This window comes from Lontra canadensis, unplaced genomic scaffold (genome assembly GCF_010015895.1).
Source record: "Lontra canadensis isolate GAN:19392208 unplaced genomic scaffold, GSC_riverotter_1.0 scaffold22, whole genome shotgun sequence".
Lineage (NCBI taxonomy): Eukaryota > Metazoa > Chordata > Mammalia > Carnivora > Mustelidae > Lontra > Lontra canadensis.
Window position 1 is genome coordinate 4,918,205 of NW_022631016.1, and position 18,159 is coordinate 4,936,363.

An 18,159-nucleotide genomic window follows, 5' to 3' on the forward strand; every position below is an offset into this window, starting at 1 on the left:
GTACGTGGAGTGTTTCTTTCAGTGCCTACACTGGTCCCGGCAAGTAACGGGAGGGAAGTTTTGTCTTCTAATTTCCATGTCAGGTATGGGGAAACTGAGTCACGGTGGGCCAGGATAGGAATCCGTGCTGCGCTGAGGGTGGGTGTCTGTGTCCTTCCCCCAGGCGGCTCCAGGTCAGTAACAACTGATCGAGATGGGAAACGCTGGGCCTTGTCAGCATTTACGGCTGTGTTCTCCTCCGAGTCTAGAAACTTCTGGATTTTTAGAGGATTCTTGGCTATTTTGTTCATCAGATAAAACCAAGGTTACCTCGGGTTTGGTTGTTGGGGTAAACTCTATGGGTGAAGCAGAGTGGGAGGCTTCCTTTCCGAGACTTGCGCTTGAGCATTTGCTGACTAAACCGATGTCCCCATTTGCGGGAACTCACTCGGGGTCAGCAGCTCGCCTGACCTGGCCACTCGAACAGAGGAATAGGGTGTGGGGGGATGGCGGAAAGGGGAAGTATTTTTTTTTAACAACTTCTTTGTTTGTTTGTTTGTTTCTGGAAAACCACAGGATAAGACAATGGTCAGTGTTGGTGTTGGGCTCTGTCACCTGCCAGGCGCCGTGACCTCTGTGGGCCTTGCAGGGGTGTGGGCACAGGCTCTTCCTGCCATCGGCTAGTTAGTGCAGCACAAACAAGGACCCCACAATGAAGATGGTGCTCACGCTGTAGCCTGGGGTGGTGTGCCGGATCCGCCGGGGCCCTGGGCTCATTCATTTGGGGTGCACGAGCCGGGAGAAGAGGAAGGTGGTTCTAAGCACAAGTGGCTCCAAGCCTCGGGAAGAGGAAACGGATCATCTGCGTTTCTTCCCGAGGGACTGCTCCTGCACGTCACTGTCACTTAATTTCCGTTATCATTTCAGGGACGTGTTCCTTCAGTGCGTCTTAGCTTGTGTGTCTGTCAGGCACTGTGGGCTGCTGGTATACTCTGTATGGACCTGTCGTAAGTCTCTCCAAACACCGTATTTCCATTCGGATCTGATTCCCCAAATTCACATGAAACATCGCCTTCCGAGGTATCTTTCTTTACCCAGACTCTCTCAAGACCCCTTGGAAGAGGCAGCGCGGGGGGGGGGGGGTCACGGCCATCCTGTGCCAAGGACGTGGGAGGACATGGCCTTGAGTGGCTAGCGAGTGCCCGGAACTCTCTGAACTTCTCACCTGCTGCTCTTCCAGGAACAGGAACTTGCCCCCCGGCTGCCCCGGGGCTGCATGCTTTTCTCCAGAAGGATATTGCAAAATCTTGTTTACAAATTGCCGAAGCCCCAGAGGCACCGCTTGCCCTGAGCATTTGCATCCGTAGCTAACGTTTCACGTGGGATGGGATACTCGGGCTCAAACTCAATTTCCCGGTCCTCAGACGTAAGAGCATGGTGACGCAGGTATCGTTAGGTGACACCCAAGGAGCTTCCGGCCACGAGCCCTTCCTCGTGTGATGGGTTGAGAAGAGCGGCTTGAACAAGACGTCACGAGAGAAAGCGAAAGCAGCTCCTGTCACACACAAGTTTGTAAAGAATCCTACAATGCCACAATGAGGCGTTCCTTAGATTCCTAAATGCTCGGTGTGGGTGCACGTGTTTGTCATCCGAAGAGAGGTTTGGCTCCCATATTCACAGACGACAACACGGACACCCAGAGGAGAGAAGCCACTTGCCAGAGGTCCAGTGTTTCACGGCAGAGCTGCAGGAGCAGAGGATGCTGAGGAAAAGGGAAATCCTGACTCTGGGGGGAGGCACTGTGTGTTCACCGTGGGCCACTGACAACGTGGCCCGCAGGGCAATTTCGTGTCTCTTCCTATGCTCTGACGTGGTGGGGCTGGGGTTCTGCCCATCGTCTGGTGTGTGGGCCCGGAGGAGTGAGCACTGGGGCTGGGGATTGTTGCTCGTGGAAGTCAAGGCAGCCACGGTCCCAGACCTGCACCCGCCCCCAGGTCTGTGGCTGCTGATGGCGGGGGGGGGGCGGTGAGTCCTGTACAAACCTAGCTGGGACCCGACATTGGAGTATAAAAGAAACCTGTCCAATGGCACGGCTGTGGGCAGAGATGGCATAGCTGCTCATGGGAAGCCTTTACAGAAATACGGATGTATTCCAATAAAAATGCAGATGTCCTCTCCCTACCTTTAGGTCCATGCCCCAGCATTAACTGATACTAGTGGTCACACCTTCGCTGTATAACAGTTACTTTCTTTGGGGTGAGCTCTCCCCTTGGGCGTAGACAGCAAGCACACACTCTCTTCCTGGAGGTCTGGGATGGGCTGGCTTTGTTGGATCCCCCCACACTTCTTCACACACGAGCCACCGAGGGCGAACATGGTGCGGGATATTGAAATGTGTTGGAAATCGGCCGAGCCATCCAGAGATATGGACCTTGGAGAACTTGTTTGACTTTCTGAGCCCAGATTTCCTCAATGTAAAATGGAGACAAAAAGACACCTCTCCTCTGTTCACAGCAGCGTTGTTCACCACGGCCAAAAGGGGGAAGCCAGCAGGGGTCTGTCAGTAGATGAACGGATGAAAGTATGAGGTTTCGCTCTACAGCCTCGAAATGGAAGGGATTCTGGCACAACTTGGATGAATCGTGAGGACAGTGTGCTAGGGGAGAGAAGCCGGCCACAAAAAGACAAATATTGTATGAGTCCCTTTAGGTCACAGGAGAGTCACACTCACAGATACAGAGGTAGAATGATGGCCGCCAGGGCCTGGGGGAGGGGCCCGCGGAGTCCCTCTTTCATGGGGACAGAGTCTCAGCTGGGGAAGGTGAACACGTTCTGGAGGTGGGCTGCAGAGCAAATACACTGGAAACTACTGAGCTCGAAAGTCAAAAATGACTAAGATGGTCAGTTCCACGTTATGTATGGTTTTCCACAATGAAAAATAAATACCGTGCCCGAAAGGGATGGTAGGGATCAGAGGAGCACCAAAGGTCACTTCCAAGGTCTCCTGCCTCATTATGGAAATGAGGCTTAGGAAACTTTGGTCTCTGTGAATTCGCTGATGGTCTCCAATGAACAAATGTGGGTAATCCAGTCTTTCAAGTAAAGACTTCTTGAGAACTACTGTGTGCTGAACCCTAGAGCATCAAGCAGCGCCTCATCAGAGGACAAATAGCCTGAGCTAGAAGAGATTGAGATAAAAAACATTAACCAGCCACGGGGGATTGAGTGTTGACACGTGAGGAAACTTACAGCAGACACCGCAGACCCAGCGGCTTCAATACCTCCAGGGCTGAGGCCATGCACCCAAGGAAGGAACCAGTTTGGGAGGGTCCCTCTCCCCGAGATCCTGGCCCACTCAAGGAGAAGCATTTGCGGGGTGTCACAGCACGGGCAGCAAGCAGGAATCCACCCACTGGGTGCCAAGACATCGCTAGGAAGCCACCGCGGGATGCTCAGTGTGTGTTTGGGGGGTGGTTAGGGTCATGATGTGTCCCGCATGCGACGGTCAGGTCAAGAAGGTCCCCCCAGAACCAAGCAGCCACAGAACAAAGCCTCTTCTTCCTCCTGCAGGGGCCCTGCAGCGCCCTCTGCTGACAGAGCTGGTCAAGAAGGGGTATTCACGGGTTCCAGATTTGGGACCTGAAATTGGGGCCAGGAGGCAATATATTGACCAAGGCCACAGCTGGTCTGGTGATGGGATGGGCACAGCAGTGAATAATCTGCAGGTTAAGAGAAGAAGGAAGCAATGAACCACTTTTCAGAACCACACATCTCTGCCATCTGCCTGGAGGTGCCCTTTCCCTCTGGAAGAAGGAGAGGAGGCAGAGCAGCCCCGGACGGCTGAGTGGTCATCCCAGACCCTGTCTCCTGAACTTGGCTGTGTGACCTGGAGGGCCCCAGCTGGACATTGAACTTTGATGCTGGTGCCCATTTGTCTCAAAGCAAACCCTCTCCCTGCTGGGCTGAGCTGTTCCCCGGACAAGAGCATCTCTCCCTCTGAACTTGAAGAATAAAGTCAGGCCAACCAACATCTCTGTATTCCCCAAAACTAGTTCCAGTCCTGCAAGTCCGCGAGCAATGTGCCAAAGGCCAAAGAATGACGCCTGCAGAAGCATCTGTCCTGTCCCGATCTGAGGTCCTGTTCTGGCGTGGAGCTCTGGAGGAAGGGTCTCCACAGGTTGTGCTTCGATGGGAGCAAGGACTCTGAGCGGGTGTTTTGGCAAAATGAAGGAGAAAAGTGAGAGCATTTCTCGGGTGGGGGGCTTGGAGGACCAGCTCAAATCCCAGTGTGTATGTGCCCTATGCCTCTTCTACGTCAGTAAACAACATTTCCTCCCCATCCCGCTGGGTGCTCACCTCCTGTAGGCTCAGGGCCGTGTGGGCACGTGAGCGCGCATCGAGTCAGTCCGGGGCGAGGAGTCAGATGTTGCCCAGCTTAAGCGGTAACTCCCCGCAATGTGGGGCGGGGGGCAGGCTGTCCTCTCCTCCTCACAGGGGCCCTCACCCGTGTCCGAGCAGCTGACTATTCTCAGAGTGTGGGGCTGGCTCTCATCCAAATGTGCACATTGCCCCTTGGGGCCAAATGGGAACAACCTTTCAGCCGCTATGATCCGTGCCTCAGTGTTAGAGCAGGAGGTCCTTGAAAACTGGCAGAAGTTTATGCTTTTAAAAATGACTTATTAATGTCTTAAGACCAGTCAAGAGCCATTTACTCCCACCTGGAGGAGACTTCCAAACTCCAAAAGTAGGATCTCAAAATACCTTTGTCCTCTGGCCTCCCAGAAGACCCAGGGGACTTTCCTTGTCTTGTTCTGGAATGTGTCTGCAAGTGGCTCCGGGCCCTTCCGCGATAACGAAAAGGTTTCTTTGCCTGAGGGCATCTGGGACTCATCTGAATGATCAATAGCATGGGCTCAGCCCCAGAAGTTCTGGGGGTCACCAGCACGGGTGCCCAGACGGCAAGCTGTGTCCCTGCGTTGCAGGGAGGGGTCTTTCCTAAGGGTGTTAGGTTTCTCTCTGATTTCAGCTCAGTCCGGCTCTGCACAGTCAGGCTGCCATCAAAGGTGCGTGGAGAGACGACGGTTGTGACCTTCCTGCTTAATGAAGCTTTGCCATGTATTAAGACTCTAAATCATTGAAGCCAAGAACTACTATTAATTAGAACTGATAAAAGCATTAAAGAAATATTTAATCTCCTTGCTCTGGGAGCTGGAGGTTTTTGCAGCCTGACATTTGTTCAGGAAAGGGACAGACTTCATTGGTATAGCGTGGCTACAATGGGTAATTATTAAAGGCCCTGTTTGCTGGCCCCCGATGAGCCATGCTTCCTCGCTGAAGGATCTTCCCCAGTGTTATTTTATGACTGTCTCTGGCTGCTTTCAGTGGCTTCAGATGAACCCAGGTGCTCCTGCAAAATTAGTGTGCAGAAAGACTTTGCTGAAAATTTGCCCCCAAGTATAAGGGGTCAGAATTAGCAGTGAACTTAGGAACACATTCTTAGACACCTTTCCTATTAAATCTGTTCTCTACTGGCAGATTTTTATTTTCCTCCCTTTAAAATATGATGCTTTTTAAAAATACGACACCATAGGATCAGCTTTTGAGAGTTAATCGTCATGATCAAATAATTTGTCTGTGTGGTTTTGGAAATCAGATTTTTTTTTTGAAATCAGATTTTTTTAATAAAAGAGTTTTGATAAACATGTTCATGCATCCAAGCTATGGTTAGTAGATGAATTTGTAGCTAATCCTGTATCTTCAACCCTCTAGTAAGCATTTGAGTGGCTTGCATTTGGTGTGTCTTTGAGCTAGGAAAAATTGCCAGAGCTGGGGGTCGGCAGAGGAATCCAGAGCATGTCCATGGCCGTGGGGATTTGGGTGAGGCAGTGAGGAGACGTGGTGATGAGTTTTAATAACGGGAACTGGAAGTACGTTCTTCCTTGACATTGGCTGCGACTTTGGGCTCTTGCTCATGGATGCAGGGGCACTTCCGCCTGAATAGTCCCCAAGATGGACCCTTCAAACATGATTGGACTGAGTCTGGATTTCTTACCCTTACCCTCTTCCTTCAAGCTAGCCCTCCACTCCCCACCTAGGACTTCAGAAAGAGAAATTGTTCCTCACCTTGTTCCACAATGTTTAGTTTATAACCTTGGCCAACAAGACTGTTGCATTAAAACATCTTTTGCTCGTCCTTGGTGCTTTTGTTACTGAAATTCAAGTGCTGTAATGTCTCATGGAATCCTTGTAAATGATGCTTCTTTATTTATTTTATGCCTTTCACCTGATGGCTTGAGCAGAGTGGAAAGACCTGCCCGCCCACTGCCCCACATGCCTCTCTGCAGACACTGACCTTCCTTTAATTGTTCCTTTTTTGGGGTTCCCAAGTCAGACATAGTAAAGCACAGGTATATTCAATTCCAACAACTGAGACATTCTTTTTGTTTTGTTTTGTTTTAAAGATTTTATTTATTCATTTGAGAGAGACAGAGAGTAGGAGGGACAGAGGGAGAGGAAGAAAGAATCTGAAGCAGAATCCACACTAAGTGTGGAGCCCAATGTGGGGCTTGATGCCGCAACCTTGAGATCATGAACTGAGCCAAAACCAAGAGTTGGACCCTGGCCTGACTGAGTCACCCAGTGCCCCCAAACTGATACAGTCTGTGAAGGGGGGATCACATTTTAGTAAGCTGGATGAGACCCCCAAATTATGTCATTCACTTTAAGCAAATGTGTTTCTACAGTACACTGGATGGAGGGGTGGCTGGGGAAGAGAGTTGGGTTCTAGTTTCTATCCCAGTTGGGAAGCTCCTAGGATGTTCTCGCTCCTTTGTTTTTTAAGTTTATCTTCTGCCTGAATTTGTTATGTTTATGTATTCTTCTTATGTTTATTTATTGAATTTGTAGCCAAGCCTGTATCTTTAACCCTTACAGAAACATTTGTGCATGTCAAATGCAAACCTTTGCTCACCTGAAGCCATTCCTCCCTCCTCCCCTCTGCTTCTTCCCAGGCTGTAGAGTGTGAAGATTCTTCATCTCGGGGAAGGCTGGTCCCAGGAGTAGGACCATTACTGGCCTAAGCCATCCATTCTGACCCCATTTTTCTCTGCCAGGGGACCGTGGGCATAGGGTCTAGTCCTGGCCCATAAGACTTGCATTCGTTGTCTGTCATGTATAACAAATCACCCCAAACCATGGTGGCTTAAAGGATGATCAAGGCCCATTTTCTTAGAGTCTCTGTGGGTGAGGAATTTGAGAGTGGCTTACTTGGGTGGTTCCGGCTTGGGCTCTCTCATGAGGTCTCAGTCAAGCTGTCACCAGGGCTGTGATCATCTGAAGACTTGGGCTGGAGGGTCCACTTCCAAGGCAATCTGTTCTCCCGGCTGGCAAGTTGGTGCTGGGTGCTGGCTGGAGGCTGTCCTCCCTTCCTCGCAATGTGGGCTCCTCCAGCATGGCTACTTCATCAAAGCCAGCCAGGGAGAGTCAGCGAGAGAGTTGTCTAGCAAGAGGAAGTCAAAATTTGAATGCAGTTCCTGTGATGCCAGCACAGAGGGGACCTCTGCTCACCTTTGCCATGTTCTGTTGGTTACGAGTGAGTCAAAGGTCCTGCCCGTACTTCGAGGTGGTGGTGGTGGGATTGTACTCGGGCATGAACACCAGGTGGCAGGATCATGGGGGCAGCTCAGAGTCTGTCTCCACAGCCACTCCATGCCAACCGCTATTCATATAAAGCGAGTGCTAGGTCTGGCCACAGTCACTAGCATCTTGACTGATAGAGATAGCATCTGTGGTTCTTCCCCTTCATTCTTCTCCTTGGCTGTTGTGTTGACATGAAACCTGGAGCCACAGCCACCATGCAGCATCCAGATGCCCCAGGGAGCAGGGTGAAAGGCCAATAAGCCAAGGGTGGGGACAGAGAATGGTGCAAGGGCCCTGAATCATCGGCAGCACTGTGGGGGGCCCAAGGGCATGTCTGCAACTGGCAACCTCTGGATTTCTAATTGTGACTACTAATAAACTTCTGGGTCTTATAAAAAATACTTTTTAGGGGCGCCTGGGTGGCTCAGTGGGTTAAGCCTCTGCCTTCGGCTCAGTTCATGTCCCAGGATCCTGGGATCGAGCCCCTTATCGGGCTCTGCTCTGTGGGGAGCCTGCTTCCTCCTCTCTCTCTGCCTGCCTCTCTGCCTGCTTGTGATCTCTGTCTCTGTCAAATAAATAAATAAATAAACAAAAAAACCCCTTTTTATTTTGAAATAGTTTAAGAATTGCAAGAAGTTGCAAAGATAGTACAGCAAGTTCCCATGTATTATTGGTATGACTTTACATAACAGGACACTGTCAAAGCCAGGATTGGGCATGACACAACACCAGTAGTTCCTCTGCAACCGGATTCAGACCTCCCCGGACACTTGTGCATTTAGACAGCACAGTGCTGGGATTTGGCTTTTACTTGCAGCCTAAAGCACTCACAGCTGAAATATCACAAAACTGTCAATATAGAAACACAGGCCCACTCTTTATGATTTTCTGATTGGATTATCAGTACAGAGACATGTGAGAATGCTTATTTTCAGAGGTATTTCATTGGAGTTTCTGTCTGACTGGCAGAGCCCAGGAGTGGCTTTGTTTTGAGAAATTGTGTGTTGTGATGGTCCTCACAGAACAGGACTTACTCTGAGCTGTAACTTTTAGAACTCTCTCCCATGACTTCTCTGGGATTCACCCTCACTGCCATTCTTTCGCTTCAATGTAAGTGATTATCTCCAAATATTCAGGTTTGGTTTCATCCCTGGGGCAACCTGAAGGTCACTAGATCCTGTACCAGGGTTCAGGGCCTCCTGTAAACTCATCCTTCCATTCCCTGTGTGGGTCTGGCACGCTGTACGCGCAGGTGCTCAGCAAGAGTATGTTAAGTGAGTGAGCAAATAAATGGATTTAGATGGCACATGGCATTGGGTTTGGCTTGTGATGGGGATGGGTGGGTGGGTGATGAGATGGGCACCACCTTGATGTCACTGCTCTGACGTCACCTGAATAAACCCACTCTTAGATCCACCGTCTTAGGAGTATTGTGCGGGGACAGAGCTGGGCAATCATATTTGTGTGCCCAGGTGATGTCAGGCATGGGCCACCTGTTCAATTGCCTGGGGGCCAGTTCTGAGAGTTGCAGTATGACAACTCTGCAGTATGACAAGTTTGTCTCTGGGGGATATAGTTTTCATTATTTTCAGAGAGTTTTCCAGATACCTCACATCCCACAATTCAGGTCCTGCCATATACCAAACATTTATGGAAGGTGTTTCTAGATTAGTTCATGTTTAGGTCCTTTTGAAGCAGGAGTAGGAGACTGAGAGCTGCTCTTCTCAAAGTTGACACCACAGTATTCATGTGGAGAGGTGGAGAGAGATCTGAAGGTGGAGAGAGATCTGTCTGCAGGTGGAGAGAGATCTGAAGATGCAGTGAGCCAGGAGCAGGGCTGCTGGGGGCAGCAGGAGTGCTAAGAGGGTGCAGTGGGTGTGGAAGGAGATGAAGGGGGCAGAAGGGGCAGGGAGGAAGATGGTGCAGGTGACCCCTGAGGACATCAGTCTGCCCATGGCGAGCCTGAATGGCCTCTGCCATTTGTTGCATGTTTTGGGGCGTTCCTTGTAAGCACCCCGCTTTTGGCACCAAGTTCTATACCAGTTAGGGATGGTTCAGCTGCGAATAACAAAAATCCAAACTGACAGTAGCTTAAACAAGTTTTTTCCATTTCATGAGTAATCCAGGCCAGGTATGACTGACTCCTCATTGCATCAGGCACCTGGATGCTTGCTTTCCATGCTGCTAGCACACCTTCATGCTCACAGGCCAGGAGGCAGTGTCAACTACGACATCCATATTCCAGGAGGAAGGATGGAAAAAGAGGTCGTAGACCGGGAGCGATACACACGCCAGCCCTCCCAGCAGCTGCCCTCCATGCTTCCCTTACATCCCATTGGCCAGAAGAACATAATCCTGTGAGCGCGCTTGTCTCCAAGGGGAGCTGGAAAAATGTAGCGTTTATTCTGGATAGCCACATGCCCGGTTTCTATCTCTGTAGAAGGAAGGAGAAAGCAGATTTTAAGGAGGGCACCAGGAGCCTCTGCCTGAAGGATCATTTATCTCAGTACTATTTACACACCTGAGAGCACGTTCTCCCAAACTGTCAGTCACAGTTACCTAAATTCAGTGGCAAGAACTGTGGGTGGTCCAAGATCTCATCCTACTTGCAAGCTAAAATGTTGACTTGTAGCAACACCGTGGTTGCTGGTAGAAAACCAGAAACTCCTGGGTTCGTAAAAAGTAGTTTGTTTCTTATAGTGATAGCAATTGCTGGAGCATCAGTGCCCATGTGCCTGCCTACCTCCCTGCCAATTCCACAGGGTTGTGTAACCGGGGGTGGGGGTGTAGTCCTGAGCTTGGGGTCCTGTATCTTTCAACAGTGGGCAAGAAGGGTGCCTGTACTTTGCTCAGAAGGAGGCCTGCCTCAATCATCAGGGCTGTTCACTCTCCTTGAGCGCACAGCCCAGAAGGAAGGCACCTTCAGAAATGCCAGAAGCCCACAGAGAGTTTTCCGGCCACCTTCCCTCAATGTATTGCTTAGATAAGGTTTCTTAGCATCTCCGTGTCTGTTTCTTACAGATATGCTAGCAGATCATGTAACGTATGATATTCAGGTGGTCTAAAATATCTCAAGAGAGGCTTAGCAAGAGAGTCAGGCTGGAAATATTTCCTTTTCCCTCTGGATCTTAGTTCCTTCTATTTCTTGCTCCTGTCTCTTGTCTCTCCTGCTGCAGTGAAGGTGCTAGATGGCTGGGACTGGAAGCTTCCTCTCCCCAGGAGAAAGCTTTCACTTAGCCAGAAGGAGGAAGCCAGGCATTTGGCTGGTGCTGTAAAATGCATATTAATGGTGCTCTTTGGACAACTGCTAATGTGGGGGTTTGTCTCTGGGGGATATAGTTTTCATTATTTTCAGCTCTGGTGATGCTATCTATTTATATCTTTAATGTCAGATCATTCTTTTCAAGCATCTTGAAGACCTACTTTCTCATCATACTGTGCTTGTGGTCAGTTTTCTTCCAGGAATTTTGGTCTCCTTGCCCTTCCCCTTTCTTCCCCTGCAGGGTCCCCTCTGTTGATGCCCTGAGTGTTTTCCTTTCCTTGATCATCTGAGGGCAAAGATAGTTGGGGGTGGGAGGCATCCTTCCATAGCACTGCCCGTCGACTGGTAACCTTCTGGAATAAGAAGACAAGCGTCTAAGGGCCCAGGCCTTAAGACTGGCCATCTCTGCACACCTGTGACAGCTGTTGGTGGGGACCAAGCTGGACTGAACAAGCCGGACTGAACGTCCCCTTTGTGTTTTCCTCCCATTCAGAGAGCCAGCTCCCGGCACCAAGACAGAGCAGGCTCCCAAATTAGATGCTGCTGTTCTCATTTGTTAGTTAAAAATAGGTGTTCTGTATCCTTCATGCAAGCGCCCAGGGGCTGTTCTCAGCAAATGTTTATGATAGAGAAAGGCATTTGCTAATTCACTTCTTATTCAAGGAGAATAGCCCTTATTTGCCGTTCTCGTGCAAAGAGACAACCCAGGCTGCTAGCGGCGATTCACTCACATTTTCTTTGGCTTTACACAGCGGTTTTGTTCTCGGAGAATGGTGGTGAGGAGAGAGGGAGTGAAGGGCACATGTTTCACATGATTCTACAAAAGAGGCAATTACCCTGGGCTCAACCGGGGAGATGGCGCAGTGCTGGGTAGTTTTCACGGGCACAGAAACAACCCAAACTGTCATTTAGATGGCGGAGGGTTTGCCTGATTCCCTGTGCTCCTGCCTCCCTTGAAGGGACGGAGGAGGGAGTTTCTGCCTTTCAGATTCAGGGCTTCCCCTCCTTCTGGTTCTGAGTCAACACTGCCTTGCATCTTCAAGTAAGACACCCTTGGAAGTCACTCTCTCCCTTTGCTCCTGTCCCATCCCTTTTCCGGTGCTGTCCTCCCCCTCCTTTGGTCCTCTGCTGTCTCTGTCCCCCTTGGAGCCTAACTGATGGGGGCATGGCCAGCAACCACCAGGCCCAGGGGGCTGGAGGGTGCAGGGAACTGGTCCCAGTGAACTTACCTGGGGGTTCGAGTTCTTTCTATCTCTGGCAATAACAGCATGTAACTATTTTAGGGAAGCACCAAGTCTCAGGCATTTTAAAGTTCAGTTTGCCAGGAACGGAGAGTCTGAAGACATTTATCTTCAAGGCAGTGTTAACCCTGAACTTTAAAGGCCCTGCACGGAGAAAAGCCTCTTTAAGAAATGGCTTTTGGATCTCAGGGTGGGCTGGGAAGGGAGCCAGCCAGGGACCAAGATTCAACCTGACCTAAGACTGGGTATGAAAAACAGGAGGACAGGACACAAATCCAATGGAGATTTTGGCCAAATATCTCGCACGTTTGAGAGGTAGTGTATGTCCAAAAGCATGAGGAGTCATGGACATGATAAATATGGACAAGAACATGCTTGTCATCCTTGAGACTGTGTCATGGGGGAAGCCGTGTTCTCGGAAGAGCCATGATTCTGGGCCCTCGGGAGCCTGGCTGGAGCAGGGGGAGGGAGGAGAGTCGTGCCCTGCTGGCAAACTCTTTCTGTTTCCTGTCTTGTCAAGATCTGCTGGGCGGCAGGTAGCGTGAGCAAAGGGGCAGAAGTCAGGTGAAGGGGGGCACAGTGGAGGGGCCTGCTGTCACCAGGAGGGGAACCTGGGGGCAGGGCGGCGTGCCTGGGCAGACTCCCTGTTAGCAGAGTCTTGATATAAAATAAACGTGAGTGTGTTTGCATGGCGCACTCCCTTTACTTTCCGTAAAAACAGATTAGGAAATAGTTTTCTTCAAACACTACCAGCGTATTGGTCATCCCTTTGGAATGTGTTGGCTCCTGAATGAACTGGGCACAGAGGCCCCAATCCCTTCTTCGATCTCCGCTAATCAGGAGCCTTGCATTTGCCAGGACTTTCTGCAAAAGAGTTGTGTTTGCATTTCCTATTCTCCAAAGGGACTTTTCCAGCTTTCTGATTTAAAGAGAAGGTTTGGGAGCCGCTGCAGAAGTTGCAGGGCCCCTGACGTCATTGCGGAGCCAGAAAAGTAATGTGGAATAGATTATGATGCCTTTAAGTGCTAATTTATTTCTCCAACGTGCAGCTTGAAGTCTCTCTCTCTCAGCTCATGAGGCCTGAGGCTGAGGTTCTCCATATTCATTCACGGAGCTGCGCAGCAGATCCAGGGCTGGAGGGAGCGCTGCGCCTCAGCGAGGGGTGACTGACTCACCGTGGGAGAATTCTGCAGCAGACAGAGTCGTGGCACGTATCAAGGGCACCCATGCAGAGCATGAAGCCCGCTAGCCTGGCCTTCCCTGGTGGGTTTTGTGCTATGAAGAGCACACGGATCTCCAGGCTTGACCATCCTGCTGGGAGAGGAGGCTAGACATCAGCCAGGAGGCAGTCAGTGCATGGCTGACAGCCTGCCGGAGGGAGAAAGGCTCTGGCTGTGAGATTGTTCTAAAGGTGGGTCTCAAGCAGACCCAGAGGGAGGTTGGCAGGATGGGGAAGACTGGCGGAAGGAACACGAGAAACAAAGGACAGCTGATGGCATCTGCAGCGTCTGGGGTAGAGTGAGTTCCATAGGGACATGGTGGGCACTGGGGGGCAGGCAGCGTGGGGACGGACTGTGGGTGGGGCCGGGGTCTCCTCTCCCTGAGGGGCCTGGATCTTCACTAGTTCTGTACTCTGCCCTCTGGGCCGGCACCGCTCCTGCTGGGGCTTGCCACCCTGAGAGCAGCACGCATGGATGTCACATTTCTCTGGAGTCGTGGTGGGCACGGCACAGAGACGGCAAGGACAGAGAGCAATGGAGCAACATTGTCATTAACAGCTCTTACCTTGGCTTTTTCTGAGCAATCGAGATTCAGAAGCATGAACCCCAGTTAGCCTCCTGAACTTGTGGTCTAGTTGGAAAGAGGACCACATGCAAGGGTTCGGGCTCACGTCAAAGAGCTTCAGAGGAGGAAGGGGTAGGATAAGGAGCCAGACGGTGGGGGCTGAAGGAACCATCCAGGCCTGCCAGGCTCCCAGAGCACTTGTGCACCTTGGTTCATTCGTTCGTCTACCCGACAAAGAGCGAGCACACAGTGTGCTCTGCAGGTGCTGGGGGGATGGCAGTGAGGGCTGCGGTAAGAAGTCAACCCCAGGAGATCCCAAGTGTTCTGGGGAGATAGACCACAAGTGTTTAAAGAATGACTGCGATTTCAGATGCGAAGTAAGAAAATAGTGGGATGAGGAGTGGTGGGAAAGGGGCAGAGCCAGACTGGACCATCTGAGAAGCTCTGGCAGGAGCACAGCCTTTGAGAAGAGACCCGCATGGTCAGATGGGGTCGGGCTGCCGCTGGTTTTCTCCAGAGGTGATGGTACACGAGTAGGAATGCAGACAGTGTGCAGCGGAGGCAAGAGCAGTTTGCTGGGCACCTGGTGTCATTCTAAGGCATCCACGTGCTGGGGGGGAGCAGGGATGTACTATAGATCAGCAAACTGAGGCTCAGAGGATACCTCCACCATTCCCAGATCATGGCCAGGAGTTAGTGGGACTGGGACATGAGTGTCCACCCCCTGTCTCCAGGGCGGATTTGCTGTCTGTTCGCTCAGCATGATCCTCAAAACAACCTCTTCAGGGAGCCAGCTGGGCCTGGAGAAGTGGGCTCCATGAAACGCTGAGCCCCAAGCACACATCTCACAGAGGAGAGCCAAGAACAGAAGCCCGGGTGTCCGGGGACAAAGACTGTGGCCGTCCTGCATATCCAGTCCTCCTGAGCACCTGGCGACGTCACCAGAGGGAACTGGAGATGTGGGGGCTGAGGGCATTGGCCTATTCTTGACATCTTTAGGACCCGCAAGGTTTCTGACGGGGACTCACGCGCGCAGAGTGGAACCCGACAGCAGCAGGGCTGGGGGTGTGAGGTGATCCCGCAGAGAAGACCAGTCTCCAAGTCATGGTGCTACAGGCTGACTGGGGTCCTCCTACATTCCCATGTTGAAGTCCTAATCCCCAGCATGTCAAAATGCAATCTTATGTGGACACAAAGTCTTTGCAGATGATCGTGTTACAATGAGGTCATTGGGACGGGCCCTAATCCAATGTGGCTGGCGTCCCCAGAAGAAGAAAGAAATCTCGATAAAGACAGACACAGAGGGAGCACACCCTGTGAACACAGAGACAGAGGTCACGGTGTTCTGACAGAGGGCAAGGAAGGTGCAAGGTGACCAGTCGATATGGGCTGACTTGTGTCTCCCCCAAATTCACCTATTGGAGCCCTAATCCCTAATGAGACTGTATTTGGAGACGGAACCTGGAAGGAGGTAATAAAGTCTAACGAGGTCAGAAGGGTGGGCTTTCCTCGGAGATCCCTGGGGTCGTCATAAGAGCAAGAGGCACAGAGCTCTGCCTGCCACAGGACGGGGACGTGCAGCGGGAAGGCCGCTTTCCACCGTCTGGGACAAGGGCACTTGCCAGAAACTGCCTCTGCAGGTGCCTCGTCGCTGCTGTCCAGCCTCCAGGACGGTGAGGAATTACGTCTGCTGGGTCAGGCCCCCAGTCTGTGGCAATTTGTTATGGCCACCTGAGCCCGCCGAGGCACCCACAGACCACCAGAAAGGAGGGCAGAGCGGCCGGAGGAGAGGGAGCGGCTGTGGACAGCCGCCCCGGGGCCGCTCACTGTGGAGCCCGGTCGGGGCCTGCAGGGTGTGGGTCTTTGCCGCCGCAGCCCCGCTGAACCCAGACGCACAGAAATCCAGGAGACAAGACCCTTCCAAGGCGGGGAAATGCCACGCCATTTCAGGAGTAACGCACGCAGCACTCGTTATTTTCTTTTTCCTCAAAACGTACTGAAAATGCCAGTTTCTGAAACTAACATGATAAATAAAGATTTGAATTTCTAGCAATGGTGACAGCACGAGGCCAGATTATGGTTCCGAGCAAACCCCACTTCTTTGGGATTTCCTGGGGAGGAGCACAAACATGAGGAAGTTTTAGGTTTTATAATGGCACATTTTTTTTTTTTTTAGAAATTAAATTCCAAAAGTTATGAAACCGATCTCTGAATATTTGTTAAAACAAAGCACAGCTTGTTTAAAATAGGCCATGAGACCTATATTTACACATCTTTGAATAAATTAGTTCGCTTAAGAGAGAGAATATTCTTCATTTCCATCTAGTGTCGCAATGTCCATTTGGGGCCTAAAAATAGTTCTTTCACTGTGTCTTATATCAAATTTTTTGGTATCATCCTGGGCGTCCCAGCCTTCAGGGGGCGCTGCCAGGTTTCACCTGTGAGCTCCCAGACAGGGACACTGGTCCTCTCTGCTCCTGGTCCTTGCTCCTTGCCTCTGATGAGAAGGTCACTCCCTGGGGACTGCAGCCCGGGGGGGCCTCACATCGGGAAGGGGCTGTCTGTTACCCCCCTCATTTGGGATCATTTGGGATTTCGGGAGCGCCCTTTGTTTTATCCCTGCTTACTCTTTCTTAGCGGGGAGTTGGGGGTGGGGGTGGTGGTGCTTGTTTGGAAATAAAATCTATCTTCAAGACACAGAAGTGACAGAGACAGGCTACTTCTCTTTTGTCTCCATGTGAATGCAAATGCCCTGGGGTTGGTAATGAGCTTTTGTGGGTTGGTTCGCACGGAGAGCTGCCCTGGCCCCGCAGATTATTTCCTTCTGTAGAGCCGCTGAAGGCCCAGTGGCCTCTGGAGTGGAAACCCACCCCCCACCCAACCCCCATGTCCCAAAAAGTGAATGGTTGCTCAGGCTGTGCGTGGGGAATGCAGGGGTGCGAAAGTGGGAGGGGGAGCAGAATCAGGCCACAGAGGTGATAGGTTGGAGCCCTGGGGTCTCTGCTTCTTTGCCAACCTTGCTCCCCCTTCTGTGTTTCTCCCGGGATTCATTCATTCATTCGTTGGATCACTATCTCCATGAAGCTGGGTGCCCTGCTATTCAAGCACGTCCTCAGGTGATTCTCCCTCACCCACGTTGAGAGGGGCAGGCAGACGAGTTTCCGAAACCTCGACGGGTCGCTGCTCGCCACGGTCTTAGAGTTGCCGAAGCTCGTTCATGCTCCCACCCGCCAGTTTAAGTCAGGTGCTGACATAGGACACAGTGGGAGGGTTCTGGGGCGCTTGCCCTCATCCCTGCTCTCCAGACCCTTCCGGATGCTAAGGCTGGGAAACTCACCAGGTCCCCCTCAAACGCTTGCATCTAGAACCTGCCTGTCACCTGATTCGGCCTCGCCATCCTTTGAGCTTGGACTTGGTCGTGCTAGGGACAGATGTGGAGGACCTTCATGCTGCTGGTATGGTCCAAGGCAGCTGCCATGGACGCTTCCGGAGTCAGCAGGTGACTCTCCCCCCGCCTTGCAGCCACCTTGTCATAGCTGGGCAGGGCTCTCCTGGTGACCAGGGTCCCCCGGATCTGGGAGTTTTTCCTGGAATTGCATCCTGGAATCTGATTCTTGACTCTTACCAGTGATTCTGTGGGGCATTCAGTAATTGAGAAAAATTCTAACAAGTGTACTGGGTTTAATGTCCCTCTCTCTGAAAGGTGTCACCTCTGGGTGTGACTATTTGGTTAGAGGTCTTTGAAGATGTGATTAAGTTAAGATTTTGAGATGAGGAGGTCATCCTGGATTATCGGGTGGGATCTCCACCCGCGGGAGGTCCTTGTTTAAAGGGAGACAACCCAGACACAGAGGAGGAGGCAGGTGAGGGCTGAGGCAGAGCTGGTGGCTATGTGGCCACAAGCCAGGGAAAGCTGGGAGGACCTGGGAGCCAGAAAGGATGAGGACGAAGGGCACTCTGGAGACTTTTCAGGGAGCGCGGCCCTGCTGGCGCCTTGATGGTGGACTCATGGCCTCCAGAAAGATGAGAGACTAGATCCCCTTATTTAAAGCAAAATGTTAGCCAAAATGATCAGAGTCCCCCATTCCACCCAAACAAATGGCCCAGCCTTTCTCCCAAAGATCACTTCCTTAAAATCATAGACAATATGTAGGCAACTTGAAAAAAATAGTACTTTGTTTTCTTTTTCTGTTCTTTTCTTTCTTTCTTTCTTTCTTTCTTTCTTTCTTTCTTTCTTTCTTTCTTTCTTTCTTT